A 19,409-nucleotide genomic window follows, 5' to 3' on the forward strand; every position below is an offset into this window, starting at 1 on the left:
AACCACTGGTTACTCTTCTCGACCAGCCCACTTCCCTTCCTGTTGCAGTCCATATTACCTTAGATTTCTAGCTCTGTCTCTCTCTCTCTCTCTAGGCCCCACCCCACTCCTGCGCCCCCTGAATATGGATATGCCCTTGAGGTCACCTCCCCTCAGGCTCCACAGTGCAGCCATGAAGCAGGTGGTCCAAGCTTCTCTCCAGTCCCGCCGCAGAGATTGGGTCATTTAAACAAGCACGGCTCCCCCTTTGCCTTCCGGACGGCAGCTTCCCTTAAAGCCATCCCCGGAGCCACGACATTAGTCCGATGGTCGGCCACCCCCGCTGCCTTTGGGTCACCACCATGGAATGTGAAGGAGTGCACAGGCCAACCCTTTCCACTTCACCTGTAAAGACTGATCGGCTGTGACAGCCGAGCCGACACCAATCTGTTCTTTCATGGGAAAGAACAGTTAATGTGTTCATTCGTTGGAACCTAGGATTGCCACAGCTAAATGAATTCGTTTTTTCACGTAACAGACCGCGTTAGAAAGAACTACTGACATGCAGTACAAATGTAACAAACAGCCAGAACACGTCAGACAAAAAAAACACACACATAAATGTCCAAAGCTGCGCATACACGCCACATAGCTTGCAACGCCATACAAACTTTTAACAAGCATGTGAACTTGTCAATCAAATGAAATGCCACCAAGCTGTACCTCATGAATACCCCACTTCCTATCTCATTGAATATAATATTGGTGACCAACATGACCGATTATACCGCCCCCTGGATTGGCACAGTCTTGGGGCTTGTCCAGAACCGAACCACACAGCATAGCATTACTTGCACCACACCTCACTGCGTTGTACACTCCGCCATGTAAAATGCAGTAAATGGCTAGCACTGAGGGAAAAGCGTAGCACGACAGGCTTACGATGAAGCTAGAGAAAAAGCACCCTGTCCCTTTAAGGCAACAAGAGCTTCCAGCAGTTCTATTGGTTTGAACTGGCATCTGCCTCACAGAGCCTGTTCTTTTGCAAGAGAGCCATGGAGATGTGAAGCAAATGACGCAATTGATGTTTAAAATACACAAAAAGAAGCAGAAGCTAGAGAAGCCAGAGGGTTGTTTATGACTTCAATGGAGACTCATGGGATGCAGAACCAGGAATACGTCTCTCCTTTGGGACTGTTTAAGTGTTTAGCGATGCAACAGTGAATATTGTGCTGCATAACTAAATACTTATAAGGTCCCAAAGGTGAGACCTATTGGCTATGCTAATGCCCTGCAACAAACATAGAGCATCTGCAGATAAGTCTATCTCACTGCATCACTGCAGAAAATATAGAGCATCCCATAATATGTCTTTCACTCTGCAGTACTCCGAGAAATTAAGAGCATCTCCAGGCGTCTCTCATACTGAATCGGTTCAGAGCGTGAAACACTGCTGACCACACAATTTTGTTAGGCTAGAAAAATGGCCAAGGATAGGGATACTGTCATATCCTTGGTCCAATCCTCGCTTGCCAACAGCAGTAGAAAATAAAAGAAAAAAGAACTTCATCTATGTATGCGACTTGGCAGAGTTTCTTATGCAGCATCAAGTAAATTCTCGGATGTACTGTTAGAAATGGGGTAGCGTGGTGCGGAGCGGGTAGGCCAAACTCCAGGGCATTGTGTAAAGCATCTGCGCAGCACACCCACAGGCGACACACCGGACACACTACAAAAGAGACTCAACCCCAGGTGATGTGAAAATAACTTTTTGTATTAAGACAACACGTTGTAGAATGTAATGGCACCGGGGAGCAGTTCACAGGGGGACTATTTACAAGGCAGGGCCAATCGGGCCGCTGCCAGAGCCATCACCATCACAACTAGAATAAATGTAGGCATCAGTAATAAGCATGTGACAGCCAGTAGCTACTGGCACAATCATGCACTGAGCAACATTGCATTTGCATAAATCCCTTTAGCATGGGGCATAAACACATTAGGTCATGAATCACAGCACATTCACATAACCACATGAGATCAGGCGTGAATCTAGAATATCTGAGCACCTCATTAGGCATAAAACATATTATGTGTCCTCATTAGACCTAAACATATGCATGTGGCATCTCAATAGGCATAAAAGCACCTCAGACACAACAATAGGCCTAAACCTCATTAGCAGCCTGGGGCATGGCACATTATGCGGAACACCAACCTGGTAAGCGTTAGGGGAAAAGAAACCATTAGCATTATAAACATATGCATTAGGCATAACGCACAAAGCATGTCAATAGGGCCATGATCATGAAGAATAAACCATCTTATGCATAATCTCAGCATCACATTGACCGGGAAACAAATTATGCATGACAGTGGGCATAAAAACCTCATTAGCATCAATGCAGTGTCATTAGGCATAAATCATGAGGCATCATAACCTGACATTAAGCTTAGGCCCAAAAACGGAAACAGGCATGAGTCATGAGCATGGAGCATAACCATCAGGCAGAACACCAACAGTATAAGCCTTGGGGGAAAAAGAACAACATCAGGCCTCAACCTTAGGTTTTGAAACACATTATGCATAGCATTAGCCTGCAGTCACCTTATGCAGGAAAACAGATGAGGCATAAATGCAATATCATTAGTGTAAAGACACGGTGGGCATACATCATGACATTAGGCATCATCGAATACAATAGGCACCAATCCTGGGGTATAAACCCCTTAGGCATGAATCTTTGCAGGTACATTAGGCATCATTAGGGCATTTCTCATTAGCATAAGAGCATGAACATCATGGCAGGATTACACTGCGTGTAGAAATGCATTAGGCCTCAAGTCAGAAGGGCGAACTTCAGACATGCACACACGTTGCAAAGATTGTCACCACTCCCTGGAAGTAGCTGTCTCTCAGGTGGGCAGTATAGATAAAGTGCTCTCCTCATGAAGGAGTAAAGTTGCAGCGCTAAGTCCAGGAATGCAGGACTAAGAGTCCAGGGGGCTGGAAAACTGTTGTAGCACTTCACGAGGCGCTAGACAGCAAGCAGAGCACAGTCAATGTGAATATAGCACCTTCTTTTCCTGGGCAGGGACTGGAGGCGGCGCTCACGAGGCGCTAGATGGCTCACAGTCCCAGGGTCCCCCAGAATAAAGTAGCACTCTGGCAGCACAGCGCTGCAGGCGTCAGCTCCTCACCTCCTTGATGTACAGGCCACCAAATAAAGCGCTTTGACAGCACAGCGCTGCAGGCATCACTCCTCCTCTGGCAACCAAGAAAATAGTGCCTTCAAGGTGCTAGGGAGCTGGTGAGGATCCTGAGTCCCACACAAGACAGTAGTGCCCACACTCCTCACCTCCTTGGAATACAGGCAGTCAAAGTATAGCGCTCACGAGGCGCTAGGGCAGCAGAGCAGGCAGGCAAGGCTTGGCAAGATCAGCAGACAGTGGGTACTCATCAGTACAGGACAGCAGCTCCTAGAAGCAGTCATCTCCCATAAAGTGCCACTCCTCCCGACATAGCAGTCTTCACTCCAGCAAAGGCTCTCACTGGCCCTGTGAGCAGCAGAGAGGTACAGATGGGCTCAGGGGCCAGCACACAGGCCTTTGCGGCGGTACCTCCTGGCAGAGTGTCTCCTCTCAATCAAGTCCACTTTCAGTCTGAGCACATGGCATCTCTACTGCTCTACATATACACCTCTCCGCCCACCTACCAGAAAGGGCTGGAAGCTTCTAGAAGGTCCCTGGCAGTTCCAGCCTCAACTCTCACTGTGGGGGAAGTGTAGAGCACCTTGTCACTTCAAACACTAGACCGCCAACCCACCTCAGGCAGGCGGCACAAGCAGACAGAAAGAGTATCCATTTTAAAAGTGACATTTTACAAAGGTGCATTTCTACAATGGTGGAAATAAAGGTGCGTACACCATTGCACAACATTTATTATTTTCAGTTCAGACACACCATGTCAGTAAAAAGGCTAGGGAGAAAAGCGAAAACTTTTAGGACAATAAGGGCCAAGTCCAACAGGTACATATACAATGTAACAGACTAACAAGTTCCTGACATCTTGTATCATGCAATATAAATAGAGCACCTCCAGATATGTCTAAAATATAAAGCGCACGGCAGACATGTCTGTCTCACTGCATCATCCCCTAAATATAACACTGTCAGTAACTGTGATAAATAAGAGTTCCTCTGGGCATGTCTATCACTCCTCATCACTATGGGCTAGATGTAGGTAATCACAATTTACTGATTCTTAAATACCGAATTTTACCGATTCGATATTTAAGAATCGATAAATGTGATGTAGGTAATAAATCAGTAAAATCTACCGATTCGGTAATATTCCTTATTACCGAATCAGTAATACTGATTCGGTAATGAGGAATACCTTCCCATTCATTCCTATGGGCCTCAATGGGAAGCAATTCACTATTACCGATTAGGTAAATTCCGAATCGGTAATAGCGGGAGCATATTCAAGGGTGGTTGGGTGTCACATTGACACTCTGTTGCACCCCTGAATCGTGCATGTGTGCACATGTGGCACACATACATGCCCTAAGGGCATGTATGTCTGCTACATGGCACTTTTAAAAAAGCAAATATTTGCTTTTTTAAAGGTATTCGGTATTTACCACCAACTTGTAGTTGGTGGTAAATAACGAATCCTTAAAGCAGAAATGCACTCACTTGAGTGCTTCCTACATAGGTTTTAAGGATTCGGTAATTTACCGATTCCTTAAAATAAGGAATCAGTATTTTACCGATTCCTTAAAATAACGAATTGGTAAATTATTGAATGCTTATTTAGGGCTTTCAACATTGGAAAGGGCTAAATACCGGTCCGTAACGGGAAAATTAGCAATTTTCGGCCGTTACCGACCGGTATTAAGCTGCCTACATCTGGCCCTATGTCTTTTCACACTCCATCAATATGTTTTATCACACTGCATCACTATGTCTTGTCCAGGGCCACTGGAATTATGAGATTGTGTGGCCGCTGCGATTTTCGCATCATTATAGAGTTGCCGCATTTGCAGCAAAATCTGCAGATTTTAACCCCAAAAAATGTTTCTAGCTCAAACGGTTCAAAGATACAAAAAATGCGACGGCACGTGTTGCTGCACAGTGGAAGGACCTTTGCAAACCTGGACAGATTAAATATTGCTGTATTTAGGTGTTTAATTGGTACTAACGTAATGCAACCAATGCCCAGAGACTGTTACCAAGTTTAACAAGCATTGGCATGGCAAATAGGTCTCGCCTTTGGGACCTTATAAGTATTTAGTTATGCAGCACAATATCATTGGTGCAACAACATCAACTGTTGCGTTGTTAAACACTTATAAGTTCACAAAGGCGAGACCTATTGGATATGCCAATGCTTGTTTTATAATTTCAGCGGGCTTCACGACCCCAGCGCAAATTCCGCTGAAATTATTATTTTTTTTAAATGCTTTTTTTGGCCTTTGTTTCACTGTTTTCTTGTGACACTTTTCTACCGAGTCACAAGATGGCTGCCAACACTTCCTGGTTTGGAGTGTTGGCATCCAATTAGAATGAAGCTCATAGTCGGGAGGGTTCAGGAATCCACCGCTGCCTCATATATCGATATTTTTATTTTTTGAATTTCTCAACAACTATTGAACGGATTTACACCATTTTAAAAAAAAAGGTCGTTTTCTGAACCAAGCACTACCTTTTTGCCAAATTTGGTGTAATTCCGTTCAGCAGTTCAGGCTGTAGCCTTGGCTAAAGTTTCCCATGGAAATTAACATGGAGAAAACACTTTTTGGCATCCCCTTTTTTCTCAGCCCCCACTTGACGAATCACCCCCAAACTTTCAGGATAGGAGCTGACCTGGATACACCTTTTTTGGGAGAATTTCGTGAAGATTCACCAAAGTTATTAGCAAATCAAAAAATGCTTTTACTATGGAAAATAGGTTCTAACTAAAACTACCTACAGGCGACCGCTGGTAGGTAATATATGTATATAACCTTTCCAATTCCTCAGAAATGCCGGGACACTTTGGCGGCGTTGCGAGTCAGGGTCAGAGGTTGTCCCTGTTTGTAAATAAAGTTCCACTGTACAAAAATGTACTAATGCACTCCTTCCAAAAATAACAGCACAATCACGGAGCTTTGGAAAAGTTTATTTCATGATTTCCAAGCCGCAAAATACCCAACGCGTTTCGACGAAACCGCCATGGTCACGGCTCCAAATCCTTTCACATCCGTACAAACGAAAATGGCACTCGCAGGGCTTTTGGTTATAGCAGCAGCTTTATTCTTCTATGAACAGACGCGTTTCGGATCCCCATGTTCCATGGATCATGCCTGCAACCAGCTTAATAGGTTGCGAGCGCCTCTGCTGCTGTAACCAAAAGCCCCGCGAGTGCAGTTTTCCTTTGTACGGATGTAAAAGGATTTGGAGAGTGGATATTTTTGCGGCGCATCACCGCAATACCGGCACTCATCCCTTGAGTGGCCCGCGTTTGATGCGATTTGAAGCGGGATATGAATGGCGGTGGCACCGCCGCGGACATTTGTATAAAAATGATGAGAAACCCTGAAGGAGAGAGACGCACATATCGAACAGCACCCTAGGCGAACCACCACAAAAATCGGTAAGCCTTACTGTGTGCGTGCTTTGTATGAACTGTGTCCAGGGCAGGACGAGGGCTTTTGGGAGAATAGCAAGCGTTTTTCTGTGATAGAGCCCTGGGACCGGAGCTCTAACAAACATACAGAATTAACATGTTCAGCGTTACAGAACGCAATGAGGCGGCAGCTGATATGTTCAAGATGAAGAGATCAGATTATAAACAAACTGAGACAAGCACAGTCAGCAATGTTCCCAACATCCTGTCAATTCACCCTGCCAATTCAATATACAAAACTTGAGAGACTGTACGAAAGAGGAGTACGGAAGTGGTGGGAAGCCACTTCCCTACAGAATTACATTGAGGCTGAAAGAGTACCCAGGAGACTACGAATATACACGGTCCCAGCGTACGAGAACCCGGATCCGAAACTTCTAGAGGCCTGGGCGGCACACACGACCCTGTCATGCAGAGGCATGTTGGAAATACTAGTGCAATTTGCCAGGAGCAATAGAGAGAAAGCGCTGAAAGAAATCGAGCTCTTAGAAGAAGAACTGCAACAGAATCCGGAGACGGATCATCAAGAACAGCTTAGAGAAGCAATGAAAAAACGTCTCTCAAAATATGAAATAAAAATCAACAACGAAAACAAAAGAAGTATGATTGGGATGAGAGAGACTATGCCATGGGGTGAATTCTAACTTTCGCCAAAAGATTTGATCAGCCACGCAAGGAGGTGGTGAACAAAAACAAGGCCGCCGTCAACAAAAAACCCCAAAGGGTAGAGACCACTGAATTCGATATAACGGAGAACGAACAATCAGAAGAAGACTCAGTGGGTCCATCTGGTAGGCTAGAGAAAACCCCTTTTCAACAAGAGTTCAACATCATTTGCCAATCATGGCTAAGGGGAGGAAAGAGCAAGCCCCCGGAGGAAGAAGGAAAACCAGAAGGGGCGGCAGGAAGAGGCAGGGCAAAGCCCAACCAAACAACCAGAGTCAACCGGAGCAAGAGGGGAGGCAGATGGTAGGTGATGTTGATCAATTAACCATTATCAACCTATAAAGTCCTAACAAGTACAGAGGAGTCAGTACTTAGACTTGTAGTTACTTTCTGCCCCCAGAACCGCATGGAGTATACCCAGACGAGGATTGACTTGTTTAAGTTTATCCGAAAACTCAAACTTCATAAATTCTTCAAACTAAGACCTGCCATAAAGGAAGCAAGATTACTCAAGACGCAAAGCAGGGACACTGGCCTATTGGCTGTCAACAATCTGACAACCTTGGAAATATTGGAGGACCTACACCAGGAAAAAATAAAAGAAGGCTCCCAAACCGGTAGTGATGCTGAGTCAGCGAGTTAGGCGAGTGGATGTAGAACAAGATGCGCCCACAAGTGGCATAAAACCATTGTCACAATTCCTTCCACACATGCCGCTTGACGCCATTGATACTTTCTCTGAAACGGTCATCAAGGACTTCTTGAAATTCAGAGAGAGCAAAAAAAAAAACATGAATCGGGGCAATTAGACTAAACTATAAAAGGATGCCATAAAAAATCTGGAAGAGGACACATCAGGAATTTATAAACCTTCTGACAAAGGGAGAAATAGTGTCCTCATGTCCCGGGAACAATATGTGGAAGAAGCCCATTGGCAATTGAGGAATAAAGACTGTTATGAACTGACTACCAGGAAAGTATACGACAATTTCATGCTCTCGTCAAAAAGTGGCATGAAAAACAAATGCTGGATACTGATAAATATCTGTTTTTGAGAACCACCAATCCCATCCTACCCACCTTTTACCACCTACCGAAGTTGCATAAAGACAAGGCAAGACCGCCTGGCAGACCGATAGTCTCCTCTATGGGGAGCCTCACTGAAAACCTCAAATTTTTTCGACCATTTCTTGTTTAATGCTGTACTTGAATTAAAGTCACACATCAAAGACACCACGGATTTCATTGGTCACATAGAAGCATTGGAGTGGCAGCCATCTTATTGTCTGATAGTCTTAGACATCACAAGTCTATACACCTGTATGAACCATACACAGGGCCTGAATGCTGTGAATTATTTTCTACAGAAAAGACCTTTGAAATTCGCTACCCATAACATCATGCTGCTAGAACTCATTGAATTCTGACTATATATTAACATCTTTATCTTACAGGGAGAACTTTTCAGACAGGTTTCAGGGACTGCGATGGGCACCTGCTTCGGCCCCAGCTACGCAAATTTATTTGTGGGCTGGTGGGAGGAGCAGGTGGCATGGTACCCCACTAAAGATGAATGGACCACCAAAATAGTGTAATTGTATAGATATATCGATGACCTGTTTTTGGTGTGGAGAGGTTCAGTTAGGGAGGCTGAAGAGTATATAACATTCCTAAACAAAAATGAGGTCAATCTTCGATTCTCAGGCGAGATTAATTTGGTGGCAGCAAAATAACTCGACCTGGCGGTAGAGATAATAGATTGCAAAATCACCACTGCCTTGTTCAGGAAGCCGACAGCTGGAAATAGCATGCTTCACGCGTCGAGCAGTCATCCCAAGAAACTGAAAAACAGCATCCCTTGTGGGGAGTTTTTAAGATTAAAGAGGAACTGCTGCAGAGAGTGTGAGTACAACTCAGCAGTGAAGGGGAGTATTGATCGATTCCTTGCTAGGGGGTACGATGCGGGACTCCTAGAAAGTACACTTAGAAAAGTGAAATCACAATCTAGAAAGGATTTGCTGAAACAAGAAAAATCCAGAGAGGTTAATGGGCAGTTTAAAATGATTACTACCTACTCGGAAGATGCTGACACACTCAGAAATATCATGAAGAAAAATTGGCACATGTACTAAAAACTGACCATCATTGGGGCTGATATTCCAGCAGGACCACTGATCACATACAGGAAGGCACGCTCCCTGAAAGACAGTTTAGTACACAGTCACTTGGAGAATATTCCGCCAAGACAGGGAGCCCTTAACAATATGAAAGGATTTTATCCTTGCGGTAGGTGTAAGGCTTGCGCCTTCAGCAAAAGGGTGTCAACATACCAAATTAAAGGCGTGACATCAGATAGAAAGATCAACAAATTCATGACATGCCAAACCACGCTTGCCGTTTACTGTCTAAAGTGCCCCTCTGGACTTAGATACATAGGGAGCACTATACACAGTGTGAAATTAAGAGTGTTGGAACACATGCGTGTTATAACAAAAAAGGATTTTAATTATCCAGTGGCACTCCATTTTGCCATTAAACATAACAGTAACAGGGACCTGTTACAGTACTTCAGCATCGACTGTGTACCCCTGAACGTGAGAGGAGGGGATAGAGTGTTGAAACTGAGGAGTCTAGAGTCTCGTTATATCATGGACTTACAGACAAAATCCCCCAATGGATTGAATAGTGGGAAGGAATTGACAGTACATTTGGGCAATTAATTAAGACACTGCTAACGTTGGTTGTTGCTTTTATTTGACACAGAATGTTTTTAGTGGGAAAGTTTCATCTTCCCTATTATTATTATTATCTTCTTTTTCTTGAACAAATAATCATGGGCCGATACACAGCATTATTACATGGAACATGGGGATCACGCCTGCAACCGGCTTAATAGGTTGTGAGTGCTGATCCACGGCAAGAGTTATGATTCTTGTTTAACGACTTGTACAATGCAATAATGAGAAACACTCAATGTCAGGTTCTTTATGCATTTTTCTTGACGTGCAATGCGTTACAAGTATTTGTTTAACATAAACAATAAGAGATTTACTCTTTTAAGATGGCGCGCGCTATACAGCGTCGCCGCGCCAGACCTCTTTCTGTTTCCATGAATGCATGTATGATGCTTTAAATCGGATGTCCGCCAGTGCGTTGTGTAAACAACACTGACAAAGGAAGTTTTCCGAAACACGTCTGTTCATAGAAGAATAAAGCTGCTGCTATAACCAAAAGCCCCGCAAGTGCCGTTTTTCTTTGTACGGATGTGAAAGGATTTGGAGCATGGATATTTCTGCGGCGCATCACCGCAATACGGCACCCGTCCCCTGAGTGCCCTGCGTTTGATGCGATTTGAAGCAGGATATATATATATATGTATATATATATATTTTCCACAATACGATCCTTTAGACTCCACGCGCTCATCTACTGGTGCTCTGCATAGGGGCCGGCTCTTGGCCCAAAAGAACAATTTTACAGCAAAGGATGCGGCACTCAAGATTTGGTTTTGGTTTTAAATTTATTATAGCTTCAAGCTTGGACCAACGCGTTTCAGCCTAGCACAGGCTTTGTTCACGGTAAGTGAGCTGTTTTCTCTGTCTACTATTTATCCCATTAAGCTATTAGGGTGCATTATGGGACTAGTAGTTTTGTAATTATATATAATAGATACATGATATAAAATTATACGTGACATGTGTTATTTTGCATTATAAGATTTCGCAATTCATTATCATTGCATCTTAATCATCTTATGCGCTTAGATTGATGTACATTTCGCAATTCATTATCATTGCGTTTGTCGCGCACTGTACTTCTTCAGGCGCTGAAGTTTTTTACGCGCTGTTAAGACAACATTTTGTCCACGGGTATAGTACCCCATTCTATATCTTGTTTGAGTCTTATTCTTGAGTGTCTTTTTGGGATTAGTGCCCAATAAATTGTCAAGAGATTTCTCAATATGAATTATGTTTTACTGTCATTTAATCCAGATGTACATAAAGTTCCTCATCGAAGTTCATCCCACGGGGCATTTTTGTTTTCATTCAAATTATATAACGTGACTCTATTTGTCTCAGTTTCCGTTGTCTGTTACCTCCTCTCTCGTCAGGGTTTACCACATGTATGCCAGAGTATGTCATGGATCTCCAGTCACTGTTTTGGCACAATGACATGTGTTTGGCCGTTGCATAGGACATGTCCTTGTTCTTTACTGCCCTGATATGCTCAAGAATTCTTTTCATCAACATGCACGTTGTGCTTCCGATGTACTGTGATCCACATTTACACTCCACAATGTATACTACATGTGTGGTGGAGCAGTTAATTTTTCCTTCGATGTTTATCATTTTTCCACTCGGTTCCACAATTGCACTTCTGTTTTGGGCAATTTTGCATGCTTTGCACACATTGCACTTTTTGAATCCTTTCTGTTGACTTGTCAGCCAATTGTCTTTTTTCTCCAGTTGACTTTCTCTAAAGTGGCTGCTTACAAGTTGATCCATTAGTTATGTTGTTCTTTTGTAGCTCATCATTGGTCCTTGGCCTACTGTTTTGCCTATGTTAGGATCCCCTGTCAATAGGTGCCAATATTTTTTAAATTTACTTTTGATGATGCCACTTTCTTTGCTATAAGTTGTTACAAATCGAGGTGGTCCTTGTGTGATTTCTTCTGTCTGATTTCCCTTTTTATCCTTATTTTGAAGGGTCATTGTCCTCGTTTTTTGAGCGGCTCGTTTTCTGCTTTTCTCCAATGTTCTTTCACTATATCCTCGTGATCTTAATCTTTCAGTTATTTCCTGTATCTTCTCTTCGGCATCTGATTCTTTAGAACAGTTCCTTTTCATACGAATAAATTCTCCATATGGTATACTATTGAGTAGTGGTTGCGGATGGAAACTTGTTCCATGTAGTATACTGTTCGTAGATGTTTTCTTCCGAAAGAGTGTGGAGTGTAGCTGATCATTCTCAATGTACACTTTCAGATCCAAGAAGTCAATTTCCTTTTTGTTACAATTGTAGGTAAATTATAAACCTACTTCATTGTCACATAGCTTTGAGAAATACATGTCAAAATCATTCTTATATATATGTGTATATATATATATATATATATATATATATATATATATATATATATATATATATATATATATATATTACCGATTGGCGGTCGCCAGTAGGTAGTTATAGTTAGGATTGATTTCCATAGGGAAATCGCAACATTCTATTGGGAATAACTTTGGCGCCGGTTGAGGAATCTGCCTGAATTTTTCAGCAACTTTGCCTCGCGGCGCTCCGCTCCTTCTCTGAAAGTTTAGGGGGGATTCGTCAAGTGGGGACCGAGATAAAAGGGGGTCCCAAAACGTGTTTTCCCCATGTTAATTTCCATAGGGCGGCCGGTCGCACTTTTAGCTCGAACGGCTGAATGGATTTTCACCAAACTTGGCAAAATTGTAGGGACTGGTAGTCCGATGTGCCTTTGCTATGTCTCAAGATATGTGCTCCAGAGGATTTTGAGTAATTTAGGTTCAAAAAAATGTATATATCAATAGGCGCGCCCCGGTACGCGCACCGGGGAGCGCTCCGGGCGCGCTACGCGACTTGCGCACGGCAAGCTGATTGGTTCTTGGGTGTCTGTAAACATTCGAAACAGTCCGCAGTGGCCGCCATCTTGTGTCTCGATAGGATCGAGACACAAGAGGTGGCGAAAAACAAAGGGGGAAATGACCAAAAGGGGGCAGGGTAGACCCCCCTGACCCCCTAGGTTTGATGTGGGGGCCATAAAAGGGTCCCGCGGGGCGAAAAAAATATATTTTCTTTTTCGATTTTCGCGGGGGGAGCGCCCGGTACGCGCACCAGGGAGCGGACCGGGGAGCGTACTACGGGGAAAACAGAGTGAAACAGTTAAATAATAATTCAAAGTGATTAGAGGTAGAGTAGCTCTGCATAGAGTTGTTGTGTTGTTTGGGTGTTTTAAGTCCCAACATGTAGGTACCAATGTTGAGTCTTAAATTTAATGTACACCGTTTCCTCTGTAGATATCTTGCATGTTGTTACAGAAGTTATTGTGCTATATGGAATCCATATCATAGTCTGTCAGGAAAGCAGAAAGAACATGGAGGCAGGAGATGAAAAAGAGATGTCAAATACACATTGGAGATAATATAGTGGGAGAAAGGAAGTATCTATGAGCAAAATTACTATATAACACAAAAAAGTTGCACAGTATACTATAAGTCTGACTTTACATTATAATCAATTTGGTACTAGTTTAAGAATTACATATAAAAATGAATAATGTCTCAAACAATTTTCGAATTATTAAATCTAAATTTATTTTTGAGATTCATTTTCCAAATTAAATATAACGTCTAACATTTGACTGTCCGAAATGTCCTCATTTTGAAGGAGGAAATCCACAGATTCTACACATTGTAGAAGTTCATGGTCTCGTGATTCGTCCATGAATTCAATGTCATTTGGTTCAATGTTTTCTTCATTGTTCTTTGCAAGGACAATTTCAAATGAAACTTTTTGTTCTCCTTCCATTTTGGCTGAAATTTGCATAAAAAAATATATATATCAGTAGAGATAGGGCACTGTTGGGTTTAAGTTTAGATAGGTAGTTTTTAACAGTGAATTTATCTTTGGGCAGTGTATGGTATCAGACTGGAAGTAGAAATATAAAAAAGTGTATGTGATGAAACCTAAGTAAATTCATAATTATACAAGACAAGCCTAAATCCACCCATAACTATAACAGAGAAATCTATCTAAATCTATAACTATTACAGAGGGATAGTATATAACTATCAGAAAAAGTTTTCCATATTAACTTAAAGTGCACAATATACTTCAGTTTTCAAAATAACAACTTACCTTTAAAAAGAAGTTGAAGTTATTAGTGAAAATCCTTTTGAAATGTACACCAGGAAGTAGTAGTCAAAATGGCTGTGTTTCCCTCTCTTTCTTTATATATATTCATGTACATAACCAATCAAATGTCAGGTAACAAAAGGAGAAAATGAAAGTAACATTTTAATTGGTTGTCAATTCTAACACTTCAGATGTGTTTTTGTGAAGTAATTTACCTCAGGGTATTTAGAGAGGTCTACAGGCTAAATGGCTCAATGGAATTCCATCGAATTTGGGAAAATGGTAGGGATTGGTATGTAGTATGAGCTATTCTATATTTGGTGAAAGTGTCTCCAGTGGTTTTTATGTAAATTAACTTTTAACATTTTTTTTAGAGCGCTTCCCGGTGCGCGCCCCGGTACGCGTACCGGCAGCGCTACGGCAGTCCTCCATTTTGTTTTCAGTAGATTTAAGACAGAAAATGGAGGACAAACAACGTTGGGAATGGGTATAAGGGGGCATCGTAGGCACTCCCTGACCCTCTAGGTTTTCTGAGGGGGTCTTAGGAGGCCCAAATAGGCAAAAAAAATAAAAATAAAATTTTCGCACGGGGAGCGCCCGGTACGCGTACCGGGGAGCGTACTTTAGTGAAAAACAGTGAAAAAAATTAGAAAAAGATAATCATTTGGAGTGATCAGAGATAGGGTAGCCCTGAAAAGGGCTTTTGGGTTCTGTGGCTGATTTAGGTACCTACAAGTAGGTACCAATGCACAGTCTTAAATTCAGGAGGAATATTCTATTCCCCTCATCTGAGAAGTGCACACCATCTCCTCTGTAGATATCTTGCATGTTGTAACGCAAGTTGTTGTTGTATATGGAACCCATTCCATAGTCTCTCATGTAAGCAGAAACAGATTTATTCACATGTTTCCGTGCTTTCTCAAATTGTGGACAAAATTGGTTGGACCACTTCCATTTCTGCCTTTGGCATATATTGGAAAATACCAAGGCAGTTTGAGGAAAAAGTGCCATCAATTGTTCAAAGGTGTCCTTTAAAAGCATTTCCAGACCTACCCCAGTCAAAGTGCCTAAGTCATTTCCACCACAGTGTAGAATTATGAGGTTAGGGTGTGGCAAATGCAAAAAGGTTTTCACCAATGGTATCAATTGGTGACATCTCAATCCTCTCTGGCCAATTCATTTAATATTCACATTTGGTAAATCAAGGTTGTGAAAATTTCTGGTAGCTGCATACCTTTGAGCCCAGTGGATATAGCTATGTCCAATAATCCAGACAGAATACATGGTAGAGGAGGTTCTGGTGCAGTCAGATGAAGTGTAGGAATAAAATGGCAGTTGGAACAGTAGGAGTTTGCAAAAAAAAATGTGGAGTTTCAGTGCTCTTGAATCACAAGCAATGATTGGTAGATTGAGATAGTTGAAAACTGTATGTTAGGGTGCATGGTTGTGTTCTGTGTAAGAAGTAATTTGAATGGTTAAAAAAAAGTCATTTAAAGAAACATTGCACCAGATAAGCTGGTGTATTCGCAGTTCAAACATCCTTGCTGAGGTGATTTGCAACATTGTAGAATAAACTTTTAAACCTTGGAGCTCAGTGAGGAGGGAGTTGCTATGGTAACAGGTAGAAAGGGCTGAGGGGTGGAAGGGTGTTGGTTTGAAAATACAGAGGGAAGAGTTTTGATTGGTTACCATGAGCAATATGTGGGTAGATTTAGAGATTTTCTGTGCCATTAATGGTTGCAGTGCCTGGAGAACATACCTTTTGCTCTGCTAAAGAAATATTGGTGTGTGTATCTGACACTGTTGTGAATCTCCTAGAGCATTTGTAAAGGTGAGTTATGATTCATTTAATATACATAGAGACTTGTATACTCTATGGAGAAGATTTGGAAGCAAATTGTGGTTTTTTAATGTTGCTTTGTGTCATGCTTTTTGGTAATGCTTGGTAAAAAGTTTTTACTGCATAGAGGAATTGTATTTTGTAAAATTGTGAAGTTTTAGTAGTGACATGGAATGCTTGTACATAGGACCTGTGCTGTGTGTTTCTTAAATGTGATGTCAAAAACGATTTTGGGAAAAATGAATGGCTTTTACATTTTTTAAAAGGAATAAAGAATGGGTATTGGGTAGGGGGTTGGGATTCGGGGTGATGTGGTGGTGGTGGTGGTGGATAAAGTTGGCCATCGTATTCATTTATAATTGGTTTCATTTTCCGAATGTATTTAATGTGCTACTAATTGTTGGATTTTTCAACGAAAAACAATTTGATTGTAATTATATTCGTCATATCTGTTATAAAAGACCTCATAGCTATTTAGGGCTGTTATTTTCTGATCAAATCTCATGGCTCTTTCTGTATTAAAATGTGCAACTTGGAACATTTGTGGATTAAATGACCTCAAGAAACGTACAAGCCTCACCACCTACGCTCCCCAGGAAAGCCCAAACATGTACCTTTTTGCGCCATATTTAAAAAGTAATGCATGTAGGTAGATGCGTCACTTTTTAAACCTCTGCGCCACATTATACTCAAAAATGTAAAAGCCATTCATTTTCCTCAAAATCGTTTTTGACATCACATTTAGGAAACACAGCACAGGTCCTATGTACAAACATTGCATGTCATTACTGAAACCTCACTATTTTACAAAATACAATTTCTCTATGCAAACAAACTCAATATGCTTCCTACACTGAGTTAACACAGGTAACATCATTGTAAAGTACATTACACTTGACAGAGGTATAATGTGGTGCAGAGGTTTAAAAAATGACGCATCTACCTACATGTGTTTGAAAATTGCATTGTGTATTTAACTCTGATTGTGGAAAGGTGCACCTCGTCATTGTATCATTCATTGTCAGCTAGCGCTCAGCTTGCATTGTTGATTGGCTGTACTACACGCTTTTCATATTTAGCGTACTGCCCTCAGCGTCTCTCCTCCCTGCGCCCCAACCTCGCCCAGGCTGAATTTCTATCCCCCCACCATTTTGTTTGTTGTGCCTAACCAGCACCTACAGCCCACCTCCTGCCTCCCAGCTGCCCCTCCCCCGCACGGACTCAGAAGGCTTGCCTTGCCTGCTGCTCCTCTGTGACCTCTCCTACCACGTAGGAAGCGGTCGCTCCCCTTGCACCCTGCCAGACTGCCACAGCGCTTCGCAGAGACTGTGATTGGTATAGTAGCGCTATACGCCTGCCTGCCATTATTTTGCCTGCCACTGCTGCCGCTTTGTATACCTGCACTTTGTGTGTTTGAAAATTGCATTGTGTATTTAACTCTGATTGTGGAAACGTGCACCTCGTCATTGTATCATTCATTGTCAGCTAGCGCTCAGCTTGCATTGTTGATTGGCTGTACTACGCGCTTTTCATATTTAGCGAACTGCCCGCAGCGTCTCTCCTCCATGCGCCCCAACCTCGCCCAGGCTGAATTTCTATCCCCCCACCATTTTGTTTGTTGTGCCTAACCAGCACCTACAGCCCATCTCCCGCCTCCCAGCTGCCCCTCCCCCGCTCCGCCCCCTCCACTATCCATATTAGACCGATGTCCCAACGCGCAGCGACCACGCGCTGCAGCCGCGCCGAAGGTGCGCCAAAGGTAAGCCCATCTACGCCCGTCCGCACCTGGACCGCGCCCAGCGCCAGACCCCCTGGTCCCCGCTTCACCCACCCACCCGCATTACATACGACCCATCCACCCTCCTAACACTCAACCCCGGCCGACTCCCTAACTGTGCCCTGGCCGCACCGGGACACACCCATGTACCCTTCACCTGCCACTCCTGCAAATACGACTCCTTCGAGACCCACACCAAATCCACAATCTCCAACCAGAGATCCGACACCAACCATTTTAAATGCATCCTTCTCAACACCCGCTCGGTTCACAAACACGCCATCGACCTTTGGAACCTACTCGACACCTTTTCCCCGGACGTCGCCTTCCTAACAGAAACCTGGATGAATGCCTCTTCAGCCCCAGACATCGCCATAGCCATCCCGGACGGCTACAAGATCATCCGTAAGGACCGCACCAAGCAAACAGGAGGAGGCATCGCCATCGTCCATAAGAACACCATCCGCGTCTCAACCAGCTCAGAAGACAACCTCGCTATTGCCGAACACCTCCACTTCCAGATCCATACCGACCCCAAGACCAAACTCAGAGGCACCCTCCTCTATAGACCCCCAGGACCCCGTACACAATTCAGCGAAGACATCTCTGACTTCATCACCCCACACGCCCTCCCCTCAGAAGAATACATTCTACTGGGAGACCTCAATTTCCATCTGGAAAAAAGCAACGACAGGAACACTACCACCCTCCTGGACAATCTCGCCAATCTCGGACTCAAACAACTTGTTAACACCCCCACCCACTACGCAGGACACACACTCGACCCTATCTTCACCTCCAGCAAGCATATCTCCTTCACTCACTCCACAACCCTCCACTGGACGGACCACAGTTGCATCCACTTCACCTACAACAAGACCACGATTCACAACCACCCTCAACCAACTCTGCGAAGAAATTGGAACAAAATCTCAATCGACCAGATCTCCACATCACTTCTTCTAAAACCCCCTGCCTATTCGACGAACCCTAACCAAGCCGCCACCAACCTCACACATTGGCTAACCCAAACCGCTGACAAACTAGCACCCCTGAAAAAACATCAAGTCAAGCAAGGAAGCAAGAACGCCCCATGGTTTAATGATGACCTTAAGAAATCAAAAAAACTCTGCCGCTCCCTTGAAAAAACTTGGAAAAAAGACCCAAACACTATCACCCAAACCGCCTTCAAAATCGCCACCCGCAAACACCACCAACTAATCCGGACAGCCAAGAAATCAGCACTCAAAGACCGACTAAACTACAACGCCCACAACAGCAAGGAACTTTTCAACATCATCAAAGAATTCACCAACCCCACCGCCAGCTCCAACGACATCACCCCCTCTCAAGTCCTCTGCGACTCCCTCGCCTCCTTCTTCCATGACAAAATCGCCGACATTCATAACAGCTTTGACAACCAACCCGTAAACCAGCCTTCCCCTCTTTCCCCCGAACCTATAACCCCTCCGAATAACCTTCTCTACTGGAACCCAATCACCACAGAAGACACCATTCGCCTAATGAACTCCATCCACTCTGGATCCCCCACAGACCCTTGCCCCCATCACATCTTCAACAAAGCAGACTCCATT

This window comes from Lissotriton helveticus, chromosome 1_2 (genome assembly GCF_964261635.1).
Source record: "Lissotriton helveticus chromosome 1_2, aLisHel1.1, whole genome shotgun sequence".
Classification (NCBI taxonomy): Eukaryota; Metazoa; Chordata; class Amphibia; order Caudata; family Salamandridae; genus Lissotriton; species Lissotriton helveticus.